The 20,344-nt window shown below is 39.6% G+C and overlaps 1 protein-coding gene across 2 annotated transcripts in view; it reads left to right on the plus strand.

Annotated features, from left to right (window-relative positions):
- The window catches only part of tspan9a (tetraspanin 9a), a 290,269-nt gene that overhangs the window by 22,660 nt on the left and 247,265 nt on the right, over window positions 1-20,344 (plus strand). The gene's annotated exons all lie outside the window — the stretch shown is intronic.

Here is a 20,344-nt window from a genome sequence, read left to right on the forward strand (position 1 = left end):
CTTCAATGGAATAAGTAACAGACGATACAGACAGACTGGAGAGAGCAAAAACAAAGGTGGAGACAAAGAAGACAGAAACAAAACAAAGAGCCATGTGCTTATAAACACATGACAACCAGAGGAAACAATGAGACAGACAGCAGGAACACACTAGACAGGGCTATACATGACAATGACCACTTTTTGTTCATATTAACAGTACTAATATATTTTTGCACTTTTGTGTAATTTATACATTTAATTCAAACATTCATGTTCTTTGGTTTTATGTTATCATGTTCTTAAGTGTCTAATCCAAAACTCACACTTACTTTTGGATACAATATTATAAAATAAATATAAATATAGAATTACATTTGGATACAGTTTATTATGAAATAAATTCTTCTCGTATGCCATTCTCAAAATACTCAAATTTGGACACTTTTCATTGAATGATTTTTGTAATTTGACAGTTTACAGACCTAAAGGAGTATAATAATCTTGTATGACAGCCTTAAAAGAATCTATAGTATGTGTGTATAATCATAGTGACTACATGGTACAGGTATAAGGCACTAATTGATGTTAAATACACATTACATTTAGCTTAAAATGCTGTGAAATAGCAAAGAAACTGCTATAAATGTAAATGTTCGGGAAGAAACTAGAATCTTATCTTGCCGCTTACTTAATTAACAATTTATTTTCCCAAAATAAATCTCTAACTGAGCAATAGTGCTAATATATCTAACAATGGTTAATATAATTTCTTCACACAATGGCAGGTCTCCATATTGTTCTATGGGAGTGTTTTCTTGAATAATGGAGCTGGTATTAAAAAGCTCTGTGAAGATTGTTACCACACCAATTTCAGTTATTCCATTTACATTAATTCAGGGATTACGATTTGATATGATCAGGATAAGAGGAGCAGTAATGAGCATAATGTGCTCCTCACAGTGTCAGAAAGAGCCAGGGTGAACGTGGTCAGGGATTGTCCAGGGAAATAAGTGAGTCGCTCTGGCTTTTGTTCAGAACAGAGGGCCTTATCTTTTGCTTCCTATTCTCCAAGGAATATTTTATTTATAATGCAACGTATTTCATTCTTCATTCTGAATGTTTTCTTGTAGCAAAAAAGCACTTTAAAGTTTATAATGAAGTAGCTTCATCATTTTTAAAACACGTAGAATCAAGCAAGGTAAAATAACACTATCCCAAAAACAACTTGGACTCAAAAAGGTTCATGGCTTTATTTCTTCTATTTTCCAGATAGAGAATATTCCCATGCACACACATTTAAATCAAATCCAGTCCTAGAATTTGACATTCTTTTTTCCCCAGAAGAACTTTCATCACCTGAATAAATCTGCAGCTTATTGCTGTACATTTTTTAGTTTTCTGATAAGGGGAATTTCCCCTGAACCAAAGTTCTGGTGGTATGAGAATGTTTTTTAGTATTTGTTTAAGATTGGTACCAATAGGACCCAATGGTACTTGTTGTCTTCTGTCTCTGGTATCAGAAGCCAATTAAAACCTTGCAATTATTTACTTTTCCAGGCAATGATAAATACTTCAAACACTGTTATATGACCAATGATTCTAAATACAAATTGTCTGTTGATATATTGCTTCATAATAATCATTCTGATTTATATTTCTGAGCTCCCTAATGACATAAGTTGGTAAGAAAGTTCATGGTTACGTTATTAGAATTTATGCTACTCTCCACAGGACTCCACAAATGTTTTTACTCATAAATATAACCTTTGTTACATAATATTGTGTAATTGTAGACATTAGAGAATATGCAAAGAAAATAACACTATGTCTGTGCAAATGGGTTTTAAGCTTGAATTATTTAGTTCTGTATCAAATTAGACACTTTAGGTTTAAACACGTATAGCAACAATATTCCAGGTACAGTGAATTTGGGTCCATTTTTATTTATTTATTTTTTACTTATTTATTGTATTAATTTTTTTCTCCCTGAAAGTTCTGCATGGTGTCTTTTTGGAAGTTTGTAGTGTTTCTCATTGCAATGATGTACAGACTATGTATACAGATTTATTAAAAAGCACTGTAACTTTTGGTGGTTTATCCTGGTCCAAAAGCTGGTCTCTAACGACTTCTCTTTGTAATGAATTTTAAAGTTGTTTACAGCCACCACCTTCTCTCATTTAATAAGCCATACATCCTGTTGTGCTGCCTTCCAAACACTGGTAATGTATTTGGACCCTGTTCAAGTCTGGTGTGAATGTATATCAGAAGTGTTGCCTGATTGATTCTCCAATTAGCTCCGCATAGTCTGAGCAGCAGGAGGCTATGTGTGAGTGAAAACCACTCTCTGAAGTTAGACAGAATCATAAAATTGACCTTAATGGAATCTGCTGGAAGACTTCAAGCAAATGTGTTAGAACATTGCTTGTTTTAAACTGAGCTAAATACACTGGGCAGATTTCCACTTCATCAATTTCTAGCGCCTTTACTACCAGAATACTGAAACTATGTTTATTTTCCCCTCACTGACCAATGGTTTAATGTGGAAACACTATTTCCAGAAAAGCTGGGGCTATTAAAATCTATTAAAATCAAGAATCTGATTTATTAATTCTCTTGTAGTTTTATTAAACTGAAAATTCCCAATATTTTCTCTGAACAACTTAATTGTGGCCCAGCACAGTGGTGCAAAAGGTAGTGTCACTGTCACACAGCTCCGGGGTCCTGGATCCAGGTGAGTGTCCATGTGGGTTTTCTCTGTATGCACAGGTTTCCTCCCACAGCCCAAAAGTGCTGGTAGTGGATTGGCTACTCCAAAAAAGCTAGATACACAGGTACACGCAATGAATGAATGAATGAACTTGACAATGTATTCATTCATCCATTCATTCATTTATTTTCTGGAATCTCTTATCCAGTTCAGGGTCACGGTTGGGCCGGGCCTACCAGGAATCACTGGGTGCAAGGTGGGAACACGTCCTGGAGGGGGCACCAGTCCTTTGCAGGGTGACATACATTCACACACTCACACCTACGAACACTTTTAAGTAGCCAATCCACCTACAGACGTGTGTTTTTGAACCGCAGAAGGAAACCGGAGCACCCGGACATAACCCATGGACCCACTACCCTAGGACACTGGAGCTGTTTGACAGTGACTCTACTTGTTGTGCTACCATGCCGCCTTTTGACGGTGTGTTGTAAACAAACATTTATATTGATGCCTGCAGCACACTAACAGGTGAAAGTTCATAGACAGTTTGTGTCAAAATGTTTTGAAATATTCCAGGTGAAAATAAAGCAGCTAACATGTTTATTAAAATAATGAATAAGAACCAGATTATAAACAAGGATGGTAAGCTTGATGATTTGATTGCTCAAGTTATTACAGTGTCAAAGGTAAATGTAGCTGGTAGTAATTTAGCAAGGTAGATTATAAAAGGCCCAAATAGCTCGATTTAGAAACAGGTTCAGTGAGTTGCCATTACAGTCGGTGCTTGTTTTTGAATGTACAGTTCAGAAAAATGGGCGGCACAGTCCAAAAACACACGTTGGTAGGTGGATTGGCGACTCAAAAGTGTCCATAGTTGTGAATGTGTGTGTGTCTGTGTTGCCCTGTGAAGGACTGGCTCCCCCTCCAGGGTTTATTCCCGCCTTGTGCCCAGTGATTCCAGGTAGGCTCTGGGCCCACCGTGACCCTGAACTGGATAAGCGGTTACAGATTAAATAAAATTATTTTACTTAAATTAAAGGTGATTAAAATGTGTTTCAACTGGTTTTAGACATTGTGCAGGACAACTGTAATTATTGAGTGGTTCTTTAGGGAGTGAGAAGTGGTTATATAAGAACTTCTTCTCCATAGTCTCCATAGAACCCATTTTCATGCCTTTTAAGAATGTAGTTAATGGCTAGCTTCAAATGTGGCTGTGAATTTATATGCATCGATTTTCATATTTCATGCAGTTCCACAAGCCACATGGCTCTGTAGAAGCTTGCCCGGCCTCCTGCATGGAGGGAGAAGATCTGACTACGAGAGAGAGCCAAAAGATGCCAGCTGGTGCTAGCAGATATTTGTATACCCATCTGAAATAGAGGCTTGCTGGTGTCCCTTGACCGCCTAATGCAGCTCATCATTGTCTGTATATACCCTACTGTATGTTTACAGTGTGTGATTGGCCCTGCTCAGCTGCCAGAGTACACTAGCCACTTCCAGATGGCTCTGTTTCAGACGCGCACTGTCTTCTCTCTGCGGACAAACTAAAAAAAAAAAAGGACCCTCTCTTGTGATATTTTTTGTTCAGCTGAGCAGAGACAATGGCACAGTGTGGTGATTTCAGCTTGCCATTTGTTGCCTTATTTTAGTTATTTCTATTGGAAGCAGTCCACAACCCTGGGGGTAGCATTGTCTCACAAAATGGTATGCAGTGCATTTAAACATAATATGAATATCATTGTTGTACCACAATCTCTCTCCCTCCCAAATGCCAACTTTAGAGAAGAAGAAAATGTTCTTAACTTTACTACACCAGTCACCCAGAACATTATGACCTCTTGTTTCTACTCTTTTTGTCCAATCCATCAGCTCCACTTACCACAGAGGTGCACTATGTACTACATGTACAAACAGTGTAAATGTACCGTTTAAAGGTACAAAAATGGTTTTAAAACCCAGTTGTGTTCCCTATAGGTACATTCATTCATTCATTATCTGTAACCGCTTATCCAAGTCAGGATAAGCCTACCTGGAATCATTGGGCGCAAGGCGGGAATACACCTTGGAGGGGGCGCCAGTCCTTCACAGGGCATTCAGACACACACTCACACCTACAGACACTTTGGAGTCGCCAATCCACCAACCAACGTGTGTTTTTGGACTGTGGGAGGAAACCGGAGCACCCGGAGGAAACCTACGCAGACACAGTGAGAGCACACCAACTCCTCACAGACAGTCATCCGGAGCGGGAATCAAACCCACAACCTCCAGGTCCCTGGAGCTGTGTGACTGCGACACTACCTGCTGCGCCACCGTGCCGCCCCCTATAGGTACATATTCTCAATAATTATAAGCTTTTGTTATAGAACTGTGTAAAATAAAACAACATAAGTCGTAATTGATGTAATTGTGTGTATGAAATCAAAACAACTTTAAAAACTACAGCTGCTATTGATGGTGCCTTGATGGTGATTGGTGCCCCCTCCAAGGGTGTGTTCCTGCCTTGTCCCCAGTGCTTCCAGGTAGGCTCCGGACCCACCGTGACCCTGAATTGGATCAGTGGTCACAGGCAATGAATGAATATGATGTTAGCCCATGTTCAACTTCAATTTTTCAAAGTTTTCAATTGTCAGGACCCCCAAAGGACCACCAGAGCAGGTGATTTCAGGGTAGTTGCTCATACTAATCACTGCAGTGACACTGATCTTGGGCTGGTGAATGTTGCACAGCTGTGAGTGGATCAGACACAGCAGTGTTTCTGTATCCCTATTTGATTTTTTTTTTACTTGTCATAACATTCAGCTGCTTATTTCCAAGTCTGAAAGTAAAAACATCCTGTATTTTCAACAAGCTCTCAGACTTTTGGATCTCATTATTTTTAATGCCCCAGCATGTGCCATTCACTCTTCAGTCCTGTTGTAAAAGTGTCTCTGGTGACTCCTCATGAACATGCTTGAGAGAACGCTAACAGTGTGTGAAACTGTTTCAAGGCAAACATGGGATTCATTTCTAAAGAATCAAAAATGTTTTTGTGTTTGTTGCCGTTTGTTTGTTTTTTAAGTAGAAAAGTAAAAACAAGGAAAATATTTCTTTCAGAAAAAAAAAAGATTATTATTATTGTTGTTTTTGATAATTATTATAATATTAATAATAAATAAAACTAAACTATTTTCTCCTATGTAAAACACCATGGATGTCCTCTGCAATGTGTGAAATCTCCTTATAGTAATTTATATTACAGAAAAAGAAAAACAACTTCTGTACTTCTAAAAATGCTGTATTGAAGATTTATGTATAGTAGTTGTGTATAATAATTCATAGGATTAATAACCAAAGGGCTAACCTGGGTTTTAAAGGCTTATGCTGTGTGAAGCTTTATTTACACCAGTGTTAAAAGGTGTAAGTCAGCAGTTTTTTATGTTATATATTCCAGATATCTGTGATTAGCAGTTTACGGTGTGGTTTGGCAGTTAGCCAGTGATAGATGGACCTGAGTTTGGTTTAAAATCCAACATGGGAACATTAATGGAGAGACTGGTTTCCTCACTCAGCCCTGATGCTCTTACAGTGAGGCTAGCACTAGAACTGACCACTTTCAGAGGCCTTACCCCCAGAGAGAAGCTAAAAAAAATCTCCCCTCAGTCCCACTGCCTCACATACTCTGCTAAGCTCACATACATCACCTTCTCTTCACTACCCCCAATTACAACATGAATATAGGCATTGCTTGCTTGCTGTTCCCATGGTGACCATAACATTCAAGTGTTCACATTGTTAACAGGCCTTTTACGTACCCACCCACCTCATTTTACAGGGATCCCCGAAGCTTTCATGGGTCTGTGGCGCAGATCATGTTTAATGGAGTGTGTTTCTGTCAGATTTGCAGATTGGCTTTTACTGGGCTTTGGATTCCTTTACAGCACTCATAAGTCGTTCTTCTCCATAAGAGAACAACAGCTGGTGGAATCGACTTATTCTCCAGCCTCATGGACCTGAATGAACTTGCATGAATCTTGAAAATATATTTTGGGTTTGGAAGCGGAACTGTGTTGTTCACTTAGATAAATAATATGTCTGCACAAAAATGACCTTCCAATCTGTCACATACTGTTGGCTCGCTTACAGTAAAAGAGAACCTGAAGTAAGTAAAGTAAGCAATATGAGTAGGCTGCTTTGTATTTGCCTGTTGTAATTGTAGGCCACAATGTTTATTAGTAAACAGATTGTTTGGGAAAAAGTAATACATTTTAAGCAATTCTCCACATATATCAACTAAAACTAGGGGTGTGATTGTATGTGTGTTCATGACAAACCATTATAGTTTGGCACACACAGTGGCACTAATAATACACAGTATTCTCTATTAGCCTGTTATGGCTATACCACCGAACCGTGAGGTCCAAACCACAGTGCGAACTGAACTGTGATTTTGTGAACTGTTACACCCCTAGTCAAGACATGTTTGCTGTTGAAAATTGTATTGCACTAGTAGTTACTCAAATCTTTTTACATTCTCAAAATGTCTGTCAACCAACTCAAATTATACAAGTCAGAATTAAACACAGCCCTTGTGTAAAACCCACACTCTGTTTAGTTCAGCTACATATTTTATTATTATTTTTATAATTTATTTAATCTTTTTAAACTTCCATTTTAATTTTTATCATTGTCCTATCTGAATGATCAAACTCACAACTGGTATGAGTCTGATAACACTTTAACTCTGCTGATTTGGGCAATCCAGTACCAAAACAAGTAATTTAATGCATGTACGCTGATATAAATACACACTACACCTATTCTATGTCCATAGGAATATGTAAGTGTGTGAGTGAATGTGTGAGTGTGTGTTGCCCTGTGAAAGACATATGAATGTATGAATGAAATATTAATGCAACTTAAATCAACGCCAGTGCAGTAAACACAGCTAATGCACTGCATTAATACATTATACAAATACAAATCTGTAATTTTATATGAAGATAATCAAACTACACACTCACAACATACTTGCATCTTAAATGTATCTATTTATTCATTCATTATCTGTAACTGCTTATCCAGTTCAGGGTCGCGGTGGGTCCAGAGCCTACCTGGAATCATTGGGCGCCAGTCAAGGCGGGAATACACCCTGGAGGGGGCGCCAGTCCTTCACAGGGCAACACAGACACACACACACATTCACACCTATGGACACTTTTTAGTTGCCAGTCCACCTACCAACGTGTGTTTTTTGGACTGTGGGAGGAAACCGGAGCACCCAGAGGAAACCCACGCGGACAACACACCAACTCCTCACAGACAGTCACCCCGAGCGGGAATCGAACCAACAACCTCCAGGTCCCTAGAGCTGTCCGACTGCGACACTACCTGCTGCACCACCGTGCCGCCCTGTATCTGTTTAGTTTTATTTATTTCAAATATTCCTGTTGTCGTACTTTGTCGCCTGTTGTCAGCAGATGGAGCAGCGCACTCACTACGATAGCTAATGAGGCCTTGAATTTCATCTTCTCATTGGCTCACTACTAAAACTTCTGCATGAATTAGAACGTGTTTATTGTAAATAGTATGTAATGAGACCTGATTGGCTGGTGCTTGGTTTTACACACTGAATATGATTCATGAACTGTGATTAAATCTGTATTTTTTTAAGTCTGTGTTTTCATGTCATTTGGAATTTTCATGATTCAGGCAATGAGTAGTTCATACATGATTCACAGCGGTCAAATTTGAACTTGATTTTATGCAGATTTAATGAATAAGGGCCACTGTGACTAAACCACACTTAAAAGTCTTCAAAGCCTCAAAAAATCCCACAGTGGTCTTGTTTTGGTCTGGTTTAGGTAGCCACACATTTTCACGACTTTTCATACACAATGTTTCACAATCAACAGCGTTAGTGTTTGCAGTGTGCTTAAGAGCAGCTATTCACAGAAAACCTGAGTCAATGGAAGGCTTGGTTGGCGGTGATTTCCCAGCTTATTTTGTCAGGGCCTTTACCCTTTAACAGCAGTTTAGCAATGGCACTGCATACAGCCTCCATACCACAACTGTTCCTCTTTGTTGTGGGTTCCTTTGGTCCCTGAACCCCTCATACATTTTGAATCCACAGTGAATTAGGTGACACACAACATCCAAACAAGCACATCTTTACCATTCTCCACATTTGGAGACTCTGACAGAATGAAAAAGTGCCAGGGCTAAACAAGGCCTGTTAATTTGAGGGACTCATCGAGGAAGGACCATCAAATGTGTTTATTTGTTTTTAATCACCACATGTGTGTTCAGTGCCCTGGTGCCCTGGTGCTTAATTGATAAAACATGGGACCCTTTACAGTTTATTAAAGTTTGTCTTTGATAGCCCTAACTGGAGATGCTCTTCAGCCAGCTCTTTGAGTTTGGAGGGTTTTCTTTTTTATGAACATTATAAAACTTCAAAAGCCTGGTTCTAATCAGTGATATAAAGTTGTTTTTTTATTTGCCATTAACAACTTGGTGTGTATGAGGATTAAGAGATGGTGGTGGAATAAAAGTCAGCATGATACTGGCATATAGAAAAGTGTAGCCACTGCCACAGTGAGCGTAGGCTGTGGGTCTGTGATGGGAAAACGCCTCGTGTGCTTTCTTCATTCGTTTTCTTGTAATAAGAACAACAGTGCTTTCTAATGTGCATAAGACCTGAGCAAAGCTTGAGCACAGATCTCATCTGATTTCTGTTTTACAAAGAAGCCCAGTGTCAGGAGCTAAATAAACAAGGAGAGGCAGTTAGTGGAAGTGGGAGCAAGACAGGCCAACACTTTGCTTTTGAATGCAGTATTGATTTGTGGAAGGTCAAACCTTGCTTGAATTGTATACTGTGTTATCCTATGTCTTGAGCCAGTAGAGGGTTACAGCAGTTTAATAAACAAAATCTACACCTTGCATTGGGAGACTTGAGTAAACAAAGGGGTGGGGCTTCATTGTAAAAATTTTAATTACTTTTTTCTTATGTTTCCGTGTGTTTTCAATAGGCTCTGCACTTTGCCAGACTGCCGCTGTAAGTAAGAACTGTTCTTAATGAGTTATAAAACATGTAAAAGGTCAAACCAACAACCCCAGGGCTCTGTAACTGGCAGCAACACTACCACAGCACCTCAATGCCACCCTACCACTATATTACAGTTATCAATATTAGGAGAGTAGTAACATATGTGTATTCACTAAAAGTTTTCGATAGTAAATAAAATGGCTTCATTCATTTTTATGCTTGGACCCTCAGGTCCAGCGGCCATCACAGCAAAGGGACTTGGCAAGTATTTTTCCTACAATGATTTTTCCTGTCTGTGAGGAGTTTGGTGTGTCCTCCCCGTGTCCATGTTGGCAGGTGGATTGGCGACTCATGTCCATAGGTGTGTGTGTGTGTGTGTGTGTGTGTGTGTGTGTCACTCTGTGAAGGATTGGCGTCCCCTCCCGTGTGTGTTCCTGCCTTGCGCCCAGTGATTCCGGGTAGGCTCCGGACCCACCTCAATCCTGAAGTGGTTACAGACAATGAATGGGTTTTATTTAATAAATCCCAAGATTTAAGTTGGTCGGAAGTGGTCAGTGTGTAAGTATAACACTTGAACAGTTGAACCACTGTTTCGTTCAGACTGATGTGTGCTTTAACCACTTTACCAACACTGTAATACCCTTCATTGTATTTCAAAGTCCTTCACATTTTTTTTTGTGTTATGTTTTGTGTGATATGTGTTAGACGTGTTATGCAGCACCCAGCTTTATCCAACTTCTGCTCCTCCCTGGTGTTAAGATAAATAAGTTGAGCTAAGAAATTGTCCCATGTTTTTTTTTCCCCACATACCACAGCACTGTTCCTCTCCAATGCAGGTGCTGGAGCCGATCTCCCAGCGGACTTCCCTCCCATCGAGCCTTCATTGTTTCCACTCATACGAGTGCTCACCTCATTCTGCCTTTAATCTGCTCTGTGTTTTGAGCTGTAATGAAGCACATGGGGGCTCAGGCTCCAGCCTCTTATACATGACAGCTTTGTGTGAGTGACGCCTTAAGGCATGTCATAAAAGGAGAAACCTTCTCTTTTCCCTAAATGAGTTTTAGTTTGTGTGACAGTGTGAAGTGGATCATTATGTAAGTTGCATATGTGCCATTGCTGTGACTTTTCCTTTCTGTTTATCTTTCAGTCATAGGCAAGGGCTGTGCATTTGAGGAGTGCTGGATGAGCATTAACCTGCATCTTACAATCTAAGTAATCCCACATTCAGTGATAATGAGGTCTGGGCTCTGGGGTGGCCAGTGTGTTGCTATGAGAAGACCAGCAGGTTTTTTTCCCCTTTATCTCCACAGGTTCTTCTCCACAGAAGAACCTGTGCATTTTGTCAGACCTGGAACCTGAGTTTCATGTTCTCTTATCTCTTAAATATAGAAGTCTTAAATACTGTTTATTTAATGTTGAAGGTGTAACATTTCTTTTAATCTCAATTTCTTTTAACTCTAATTATGCAAACTCTTTTTTTCCTATGATTTTCCACCTCATTATGCAGATGACTTATATGTATTATCTGTCAGTCACATGCAGTGGCTTGCACTTTAATAAAAAAACAGAATTAACACAGGCCCCTGTCAGCAGCACACTTCTGGTTAAATGGCACCACATACTCAATCCATCACACTGTCGTGTATTAAGCTAATGCTTTTCACAGTGACACAGGAGCGCAGACCTCAGCAGTGGGAACAGACTGCCGTTGTTCGCAAACAGCTAAATGTTAAAAACAGGGGATTGGAGCACGATAACCGTGTCATTTAATATGCCCGAATTGATTTGAGAAGCCATCTGAGCGGCTAAAGTATATCCCTGTGGGCTTCTGAGCAGTAAAAAATGGGGTCCTTTAAACAACAGTTGCTGCTGCAGCTTTTAGCACTTCTTAAGTGCTATGTTTCCATTCAGATTAGTGTGGAACCACACCACTGGTGCAGTGCAAACATACAGATAGGTACGTGGTCAGAGGATTAACTTCGTCATATTGGTGCAGGGGGACAGACGTAATGACCCAAAGCTCTAAAATGAAACCAGATGGCAGATTCCAGTCAAAAAACTGGGCAATCATTTGAAGAAATTGCAGATTTAGTGTAAGTTAATGTGCATCATGAACAGTGGATATGTCTACCACAGGGATATGGAATTAGAGTTTCTGGAGCATTGTAGTTAGATAATAGCCCAATTTGGATGTCATTACAAGCGTTACAAGGAGACCTGTCATTTTATGAGTCTCTTGTGCACTACCCGATTCGTTATGGTTAAAAGCTTATTTTTTCACTCACACCTTGAATAATTGCATCCGGTCAATTCCTTGATATCTGCCATTTAACCTAAATCTAACCTTTAATTTAACATTAAAACTGGAGGTGGTAATAGGGAACAGTAAGACAAATGCTCTGATAAGAAAAGAAAGAATAAGTTAGCTTTGGCAGCTGCAGGGCTGAAAACAATATATCTAATTGTTTCATTCAGACTGAATGAAATGAATAGATGGCCTACATACATGTCCATTTAGCTAGCAATCTGCAAACATTTTCATGCTCTGCAGCTCTACACACCTTGCTGACAGCAAGCAAGCTAGATTCACAAGAATGTCAGAGAAAATTCTCATGGATTAGCTTGCTCTGCTATTCAGAAAAATTAAATGAAGGTTATAGTAGAAAACAACATTTTGCGCTCTTCTGTCTAATGCACTCTGCTGTGGACTCCTCCAGCTGTAGTCAGGCAGTGCGCTTTCATGTATTTTAGAGAGTATCTTTGGAAGGAGGCCTGAGATTTATTTGGTTGGATCTATTACTTGTTCATTTTTTCTGAAAATACCTACCGTATTTTCCGCACTATAAGGCGCACCTTCATTGAATGACCTATTTTAAAACTTTGTCCATATATAAGGCGCACCGGATTATAAGGCGCATACAATAGACGCTACAGTAGAGGCTGGGGGTTACGTTATGCATCAATTAGATGGAGCTGCGCTAAAGGGAATGTCAACAAAACAGTCAGATAGGTCAGTTCAACTTTATTAATAGATTACAACCCAGCGTAGTTTAAGGTAAAACATGTAGTGCAATGTTAATATACCCCACATAGTTGGGGGGGGGGGGACTTTTCCTCGATTCAATAATGACTTCTCATTCCCTGTGGTTCGAACATTTACCGTACGGGCTCCCTTTTTATCTACAGTGCGGTTCACGGGAATATCAAAGGTGAGTGGAACTTCGTCCATGTTGATGATGTGCTCTGGCCGGATTTTTTTTTCAGTAATCTTGTTGTTGCAATATGCGCGAAAATTGGCCAGCTTTTCTTGGTAGTCTTTTGGAAGTTGCTGTGAAACAGTTGTTCGTGTGCGGATGGAGAGATTACATCTTTTCATAAACCGAAAGCACCAAGAAGGAACGCCTTTAAAGTCATTAATGCCAAGTTCGCTTGCTAGCCTGTTGTGGCTCAATATTGGTCCATATATAAGGCGCACCGGATTATAAGGCGCACTGTCGGCTTTTGAGATAATTTGAGTTTTTTAGGTGCGCCTTATAGTGCGGAAAATACGGTACTTCAATCTTAACTTCTACCTATAGCCTAAACCTAGTCCTAAATGTAACCCTAATGTTATGTAAAATCACCAGATAATGTGTCTGAAAGGGACTGTGTTAGAACATTACACAAAACTAAGAAACAGACCTTTCATTTATATGTTTTATGTATTTTTCAGCCAATCCTACTAAAGACAACACTGGAAAAACAAATGAACATATATTGTATGTATCTTATTTGTAGTATTTATTGTATCTACTCAGTCTTCATTGTAAGACTCCATTCATTCCGGGAGTTTTCGGCTTACAGTAAAATCTGCGGTGATACATTTCCACGTTTGACTTAATCTTAAATCTAATCCTATATTTAATGTGTAATGATGCATATCTTACCTTGTATTCATTGCATGCTTTGCATTTTATTCCTTCCAGGAGAATTATGGTTTCTGTGATTTAGTAGAAGTGGATATGGTGTTTTATTGGTTTCACAGTGGCTGCAAAAGCTGTTTTCCACATTCACAGAAGGTAGCATAACATACAGGTTCATGCTGTGTAATGGCCATGTCCTAAGTGAAGTAATAAACCCATGCTATATACACTCTTGCTATGGTAAGTTGCTCTTGCACCGATGTAATGTAGAGTATGAGGTAAGGGAGAGGCAGTAAATTGAAAGTTATTGCTGATGCCTTTTGTGAGTATCACCATCAGTACTTTGACTGCTGGTTTTGCTAAGCTTGGTGAGTATTGCCATTAGAGCAGAATAGTGGAGTTTATGTGTGGTCTCCGGTTGGCAGACTCCTCGCACCTGAGTCATGTTTGGTTTAAAAAAAAGGGGACGTCTCAGCAGCTATAGCAATAAACAGAATGAGATTGGAGTGCAGTTGGCCTTAAATGATTGTGCTCTGCCTGATTAGAGCTGATTAAACCAATTAAAAGACACTGGATGATAATGTACTTGAGCCCAGAGAGTGATTAATGTGGGTGGAGGCTGATCATGTACACTAATGCCATTGAAAACTGGGCAGGCTTTAAGTGTGTTCAGTATCCATGATGACTCAACCTCTTATGTGTCATCGTGAGCATGGTTCGATAGCACCACACAATGCTCTGTGTTTTGTCCATGCAGATGGCGAGCGCAGACTCTTGTAAATCTCTCCATGCCGGCCTACTGATAATTGTCACAGAAGGCCAAGGATACAGTCTGAAGAGTTGGGATATTTTTGTACTTGAAAATGCACAGCCTAAATTTGTCTGACCCTGAGCCGAGCCGCTTTCGTTTTCACACTCCTACACACATTCAGCCTTCTGTGCTCCATGGCATTCATAGCCAGCACACACACACATTCACTGCCAGAAAGTGGCATCACTATATGTTGTATAAATGATACAGTACTGTGCAAAAGTCAGAGGCCATTTTTCTTAGATTTTATTCCCAGTTAAAATCGCCTTTAAGTATTTACATTTTATTAAATATTAAATATAACATTATTCACTTTTTAGAGCCGTTTGCATGATTACATTGTGAAAGGGTTCTTCAGATGGGTGGAGAATGTGGTATAGATGGTTCTATATGGCACCAAAAACAATTCCCCTATTGTTGCAATGTTAAGCTTTTATGATCCAACTCGTTTCAAACCTATTAAATGATATTAAAATCTGCATTCTGGATTGGCCAGTCCATAGTACATAGAACACTTGCAACAGGTCTGTGCGTGATCCACCAGTACCACACACGCTAACCTATCGATAACGTGTAAGCGTCAATTCAGTGCTGGTCCTCCAGCCAAATAATACCAGCTCAGTGGTGGTCCTGTCGGGTCCTGACCACTGATAAACAGGTTAACGAAAGGCTGACAAATTATGCCGATAAACAGTTGGTCTAATTGTAGAACCACAACATGCGAATATAATACTTGCTAAAGAGATGGAGACAGGGAGTGTTAATGTATAGGCCTGATTGTACTGATTGTAAACCTATACCTAGAATAAACCTCAGCACCCAAAAGAAATGGGGTTCTACCTTTCCTGGTAAATCACTCAGGTTTTTGTTTGCCCTGAAAAGACATGTCACCCCTGTTTTGTTTGCTTTTCCTACAAGGATATTTTAACCTGTAAATGTAGGATACACACACACACTCTTATACGTCATAATAGGTCCAGTAATAGCTTGCTGTATGAGTCTGCATCTGGCTAATGTAACAGTCACACTTATTGCACATGATCTCTCCCTGAGGTGGCTAAGCTGCTCATCTGAGATACTGAGTCCAGAGTCCAGAGCTGGGCTTCACGTTATTCCTGATATTGGTGGCCTTTTAATACACGTGGCAGGAATGTGGTCATTATCAATGCAGAAAGGCAAGCCCAGAGGGCACAGGTGTGTTTACAGTAATAGATCTGAGATGGGACGGGTAATTGGGCTCTGTTTCCTGTCTGTGCTCCAGGTGTAACCCCCGTACTCATAACAATTAAGTGCTCAGACCCGTGTGTTTGACCTGAGACCCATTTTGCATTATGACTCATTACCAGTGTCAGGAACACTGCACTCTGTCTGCATGCTAATGCTGCAGCAGCGCAATACAGCATGCAACCTGCATTACAACAGCAGCCACATAAAAGCAGTGGACCCTCACTGTCAATAAAATAAAACCATATCAGCTTTATATTCGAAAGTACTTTTAAAATTGTTCGTAAAAAATGTCCTGTGTTCCATGAAGGCCAGCATCACTGAAATCCGGTGTTTATAGCTGAAACGATGTGGAATAATTGTGAGGGAGGTGTTATTTACAGCAATGAAACCTCGTCTAATCAGGCATGATGCTCTGCAGCCTATTATGCACACCCACATGCTTTCAACTGCATAATTCCTATAGGATCGGCAAATGTGTCCTAAAACAAGTAAACCTATTGGGTCTCTCAGTGGCTCTAAAAGTGGACCCTCCTGATATAGCTAAAAACCCACCCTCTGGCTCTTTAAAAAAATAGAGAGTAACAAGACCATAAAATGGCCCTTTCTCTCTCTAACTATGTATTATAAAGAGATTTGTGTATGTGGAGACCATTTCCATGGTTCAGAAAAACTTTATTTAATGTTAAAGGTCATTACCAGTGCATTTTATCTTTCTACTTATTTTTATCCAAAATTTCTCTTCAACTTTTAGTCACTGTTTTCATCAACATTGTTTTGGTGGTTGCAATGGAAAATGTCACGTAGCAATGCGTTCTGGGCCAATTTTGCTTCTGAAGTGGACATCAATGTTGACTTGTTCCCTCACCCCTCCGAGGGCTCATTTAACACACTTTAGTTCATACAGAAATGGAACAGCCCTTAAGATGATGTCATGGATTCCCCTGAGAGGAAGTGGGGAGGTGAAGTGGGTGAAGTTAAAAACAGAGCTGAAATGCAGGGCTGGTCTTAATATTATGTGGAGGCTCTTTAAACATTAAGATTATTTATATATGCTATATATATTTATTCTGCTCATCACTCATAGAACCATCATGGGGAAATGCTGTTCTCTCCAGTTTGTGCATGTTCAGTTCTCCATATCTTTTAACTGTATGTTGTTTGTATTTGGCTGAAGTTGAACTTGTCTATAAGTTTTTATTCACTGTTTGAATTACCACAGAAAGTCATTTGTAACTTGAGATGTTTATGTTTTTTGGTCTGTGTTTACTTTCATGCAGTTAGCACTCACCCAAATTTAGAGTCAGTTCCATCTACAGCAAAATATAAGTCAATATTACCCACGTATGGAGCAGGAATAGAGTAATATCCTCATCTTGGTTCATGCTTTTCGTTATTTGGAGGTCTTTAAAAATCTCCAGATGTCATATCTCTGTGCTCAGCAGAGAGAGAGAGAGAGAAAGCATAGCATGCCGGACCAAGACACTTACCCATGTACTGACAGTGGGGATGCGTAAACACATTACACCAATTTCAAGCACGCAAACAGACTGAAGAGCTAACAAATGGTGAGGAAGGACATTCAAAATCATGAATGTCACCTTTAATGTTGCAGCTATGTGCAGTAGGGCAGGTTTGTTGACTGTAATAAGTGAATCCATATGGCGTCAAAATAGGTTGTAAAGTTCTGAGAACCAAAATACAGAATCCATAACCAATAAATGCCATTTTATAATTGAGAAAACTGTCATTAATAGTGAGAGTTATTAAAACATGTTTGTAAACAGAATATTTCCTTGAAGAACCCGTTTTCGCTTCCATTCCACCTTTTCTCTGTTGCGTTTCTCTGTCTCGCTTTCGCGTCCTAGTTTATTGCTTTTGACTTTTGACAGTGTCGAGATCTAGACAGTCATTGGCTGCTAAAGGCCTACCCAGCTGATTCTGCACACCCTAAGCCTGATTGCAAAATGACTCTAAGCCTCTATGACAAACTGTACATTACTAAAAGACATCGTCATTAAAATATTTGATATAGCTTACCTGTGTTTGCAGATCGGTCTTTTTCCAATCAGGGTAAGATTGGCGCGCTCTCATTGACGTAGCGGGGTGTGCTAAATCAGATGGGCGGGGCTTAACTTAAGCAGCCAATGACTGTCTAGATCCCGAACCCGTCAAAAGTGGACGAAATCTGGAGGCGAAAGTGAGACTGAGAGAAGCGCAACGGAATGAGGCGGAATGAAAGTGAAAACGTATTCTTCATGAATATTAACCTCATAAAAGAGGATTATATACAGAAATATTCTGTTTACAAACATGTTTTAATAACTCTCAATATTAATGACAGTTTTCTCAATTACATTTATTGGTTATGGATTCTGTTTTTTGGTTCTCAGAAGTTTAGAGCCTATGTTGACTTCATAAATCCAGCTCTTTTTAATGTGCAGCCTTTGCAGAAACGTATGTTTTTTGCACAAAATATGAAATTACATAGTATGCTTTTGAGCAGGTGTACGCGAGCCTAGGTCATCATCGATTTGAGTCATTGGCTAGAATGTTTTAGCTTCTGAGCATTGTGCAGTAAAACAGAACTGTGTTTCCTGAGATGATGGAACTCCATCTAATTCCACTGGTATGTGTAGGAGTCGACATCATCCATATAGGCTTTACTCATCTCTGCTGTCCATGTTGCTATACCTCTTACTCATAGATAATCACAGTATTTAAAATATTATTTTTTCCACTATCCTTCATGAAGCTTTGATGCTGTCTGTCTCCAGTTGTACTGGGATTGCCTTAGATTTATGCTGTGTGTCTACAGTATACATTGTCCCTTTACTGAAATCTTTTAAATGAATGCCCAACCCTCTTAGGGGCAGTTAAGTGCTGCTTGAGTAGCTTTTAAGTGCAGTGTGTAAATGTCTTGTTTAAGGAGTGGGTATAGCACTCAAATCCAATCTCTTTACCAGGCGTTTAACGTACGTGGCCCTAATGATCTTGCTTTGTAAACTTCTTCAGCTCCCATGGAGCCTCGCTGCTGAGTCCTCTCTCTATTCACACTCATCACTGTTTCTCAGTGTCTCTGCCTGCGCTCCTTCACACTATCATTTAGAACAAAAACTAACAAAAGATGATTACGGATAGGCTCTGCCTTACGGACTAATTTGAGAAAAGTGTCTTGTAAACTCTCTGGTCTTCTTGTGGATCTAACTCTGGGGACACTGATGATAATGAGAGTAATGTTTTTATTTCTGGTAGGGGGAGGAACACCCACGAGGCACATAGCCAGACACTGATAATGAATACTTCATGTAAGCTATTACATGTACTAGTGGTGACTGACTGCAAGCAAAATGAGAATAGATGAGCTGATCATTGCTGCTTCCTTTGTTGAGGGCCATCTGTGGCCTTGCCCAAATTAGGCTGCACTTTCCTCACAGCTTCAGGAACAAAACATCGATACACAAATAAGGTCTCAAAAGACCCAGTCCAGCCCATGTGGAACTCAAACAGAATGCTATTATCTCCCAGTGATTACCTTGTGGACTGCATATGAATAATAAATTATTCTGAATTGTACTGGTCAGCCAGTTATTAAAAATGTCTTGGTGAAAAAGGGGGTTATCTTCTTGTGAGACTTGGATTTTAAATAAAAATAATAGAGATTACATGTGCTATTCCTCAACACGAGTGCCATGTTTACAAAGCCGGAGCTTGGTGGGTGTAAGCAAGAGCCCTGATTTATTAAAGGAAATATAAAACACTAGGCAAACGAAACAGAACATAAACACAAAACTAGAAAGAACTGGGACAAACTAAATATATGAAGGGTAAAGATGTGGAGTTATCAAAAAACACAACTTTAAACAAGTAGATTCACTAGACATGACAGACATTAGATGTGTCTCAAGGCTACAGCTGGGACCGTGGAAGACTACAGTTCTTGGTCATTATGCCCCTGAAGCTTTTCCTGTTTTGTAGGGTCCTTCAAATGACGCAGAAATATGGGCCATTCATTTCTCAGAACTTGAAGGATTCAGATGGTATATCGTTGGAAGCAAACAAGTACTGTGCAGAGTTATTTGGAAAAATGTCAAAAAACGAGTGGACAAGATACACAGCAGCACCAGAGTTTGTAATAAAATGTTATGAAAGTCACATTTTAATGTGATGTTCTAACATAGGAAACTAAACACGAATCAGTCAAAACATTAACATGACCTCGTTTCTAAAGTCATTGTCAATTTTTTCAGCTCCATTCACAATATCAATTCACTTTGTAGTTTGACTATTATAGAATGCTCTGCATACATTGTGTGCCCCCTTTCATCCTGTTCTTTAATAGTCAGGACAAACAGAGCAGGTATGAATTGGGTGGGGGATTATTCGTAGTACTGCAGTGACACTGCTGTTGTGGTGGGTTATTGTGTGTTGCTCTAGTATGAGTAGACCAGACACAGCACCGGGGCTGGATTGAGAATACTTAAACCTTGAGTGTGGGCAGAGGCCACTAAATAAGGACTAGGGGATCAGAAAATCTAACTGTGCAACAACAGACGAGTTATGATCTCTCATTTTACATCTGAAAGACAGGCCAACAAGTAGGTGTGTCTAATAGTGTGGAAAGGGATTGTTTAAAAACTCCAGCAGCACTCAATTTATTTACTGTGGTTTTTATTTAGTCAGTGTGA

The sequence above is a fragment of the Hoplias malabaricus genome, chromosome 11, assembly GCF_029633855.1.
Source record: "Hoplias malabaricus isolate fHopMal1 chromosome 11, fHopMal1.hap1, whole genome shotgun sequence".
Lineage (NCBI taxonomy): Eukaryota > Metazoa > Chordata > Actinopteri > Characiformes > Erythrinidae > Hoplias > Hoplias malabaricus.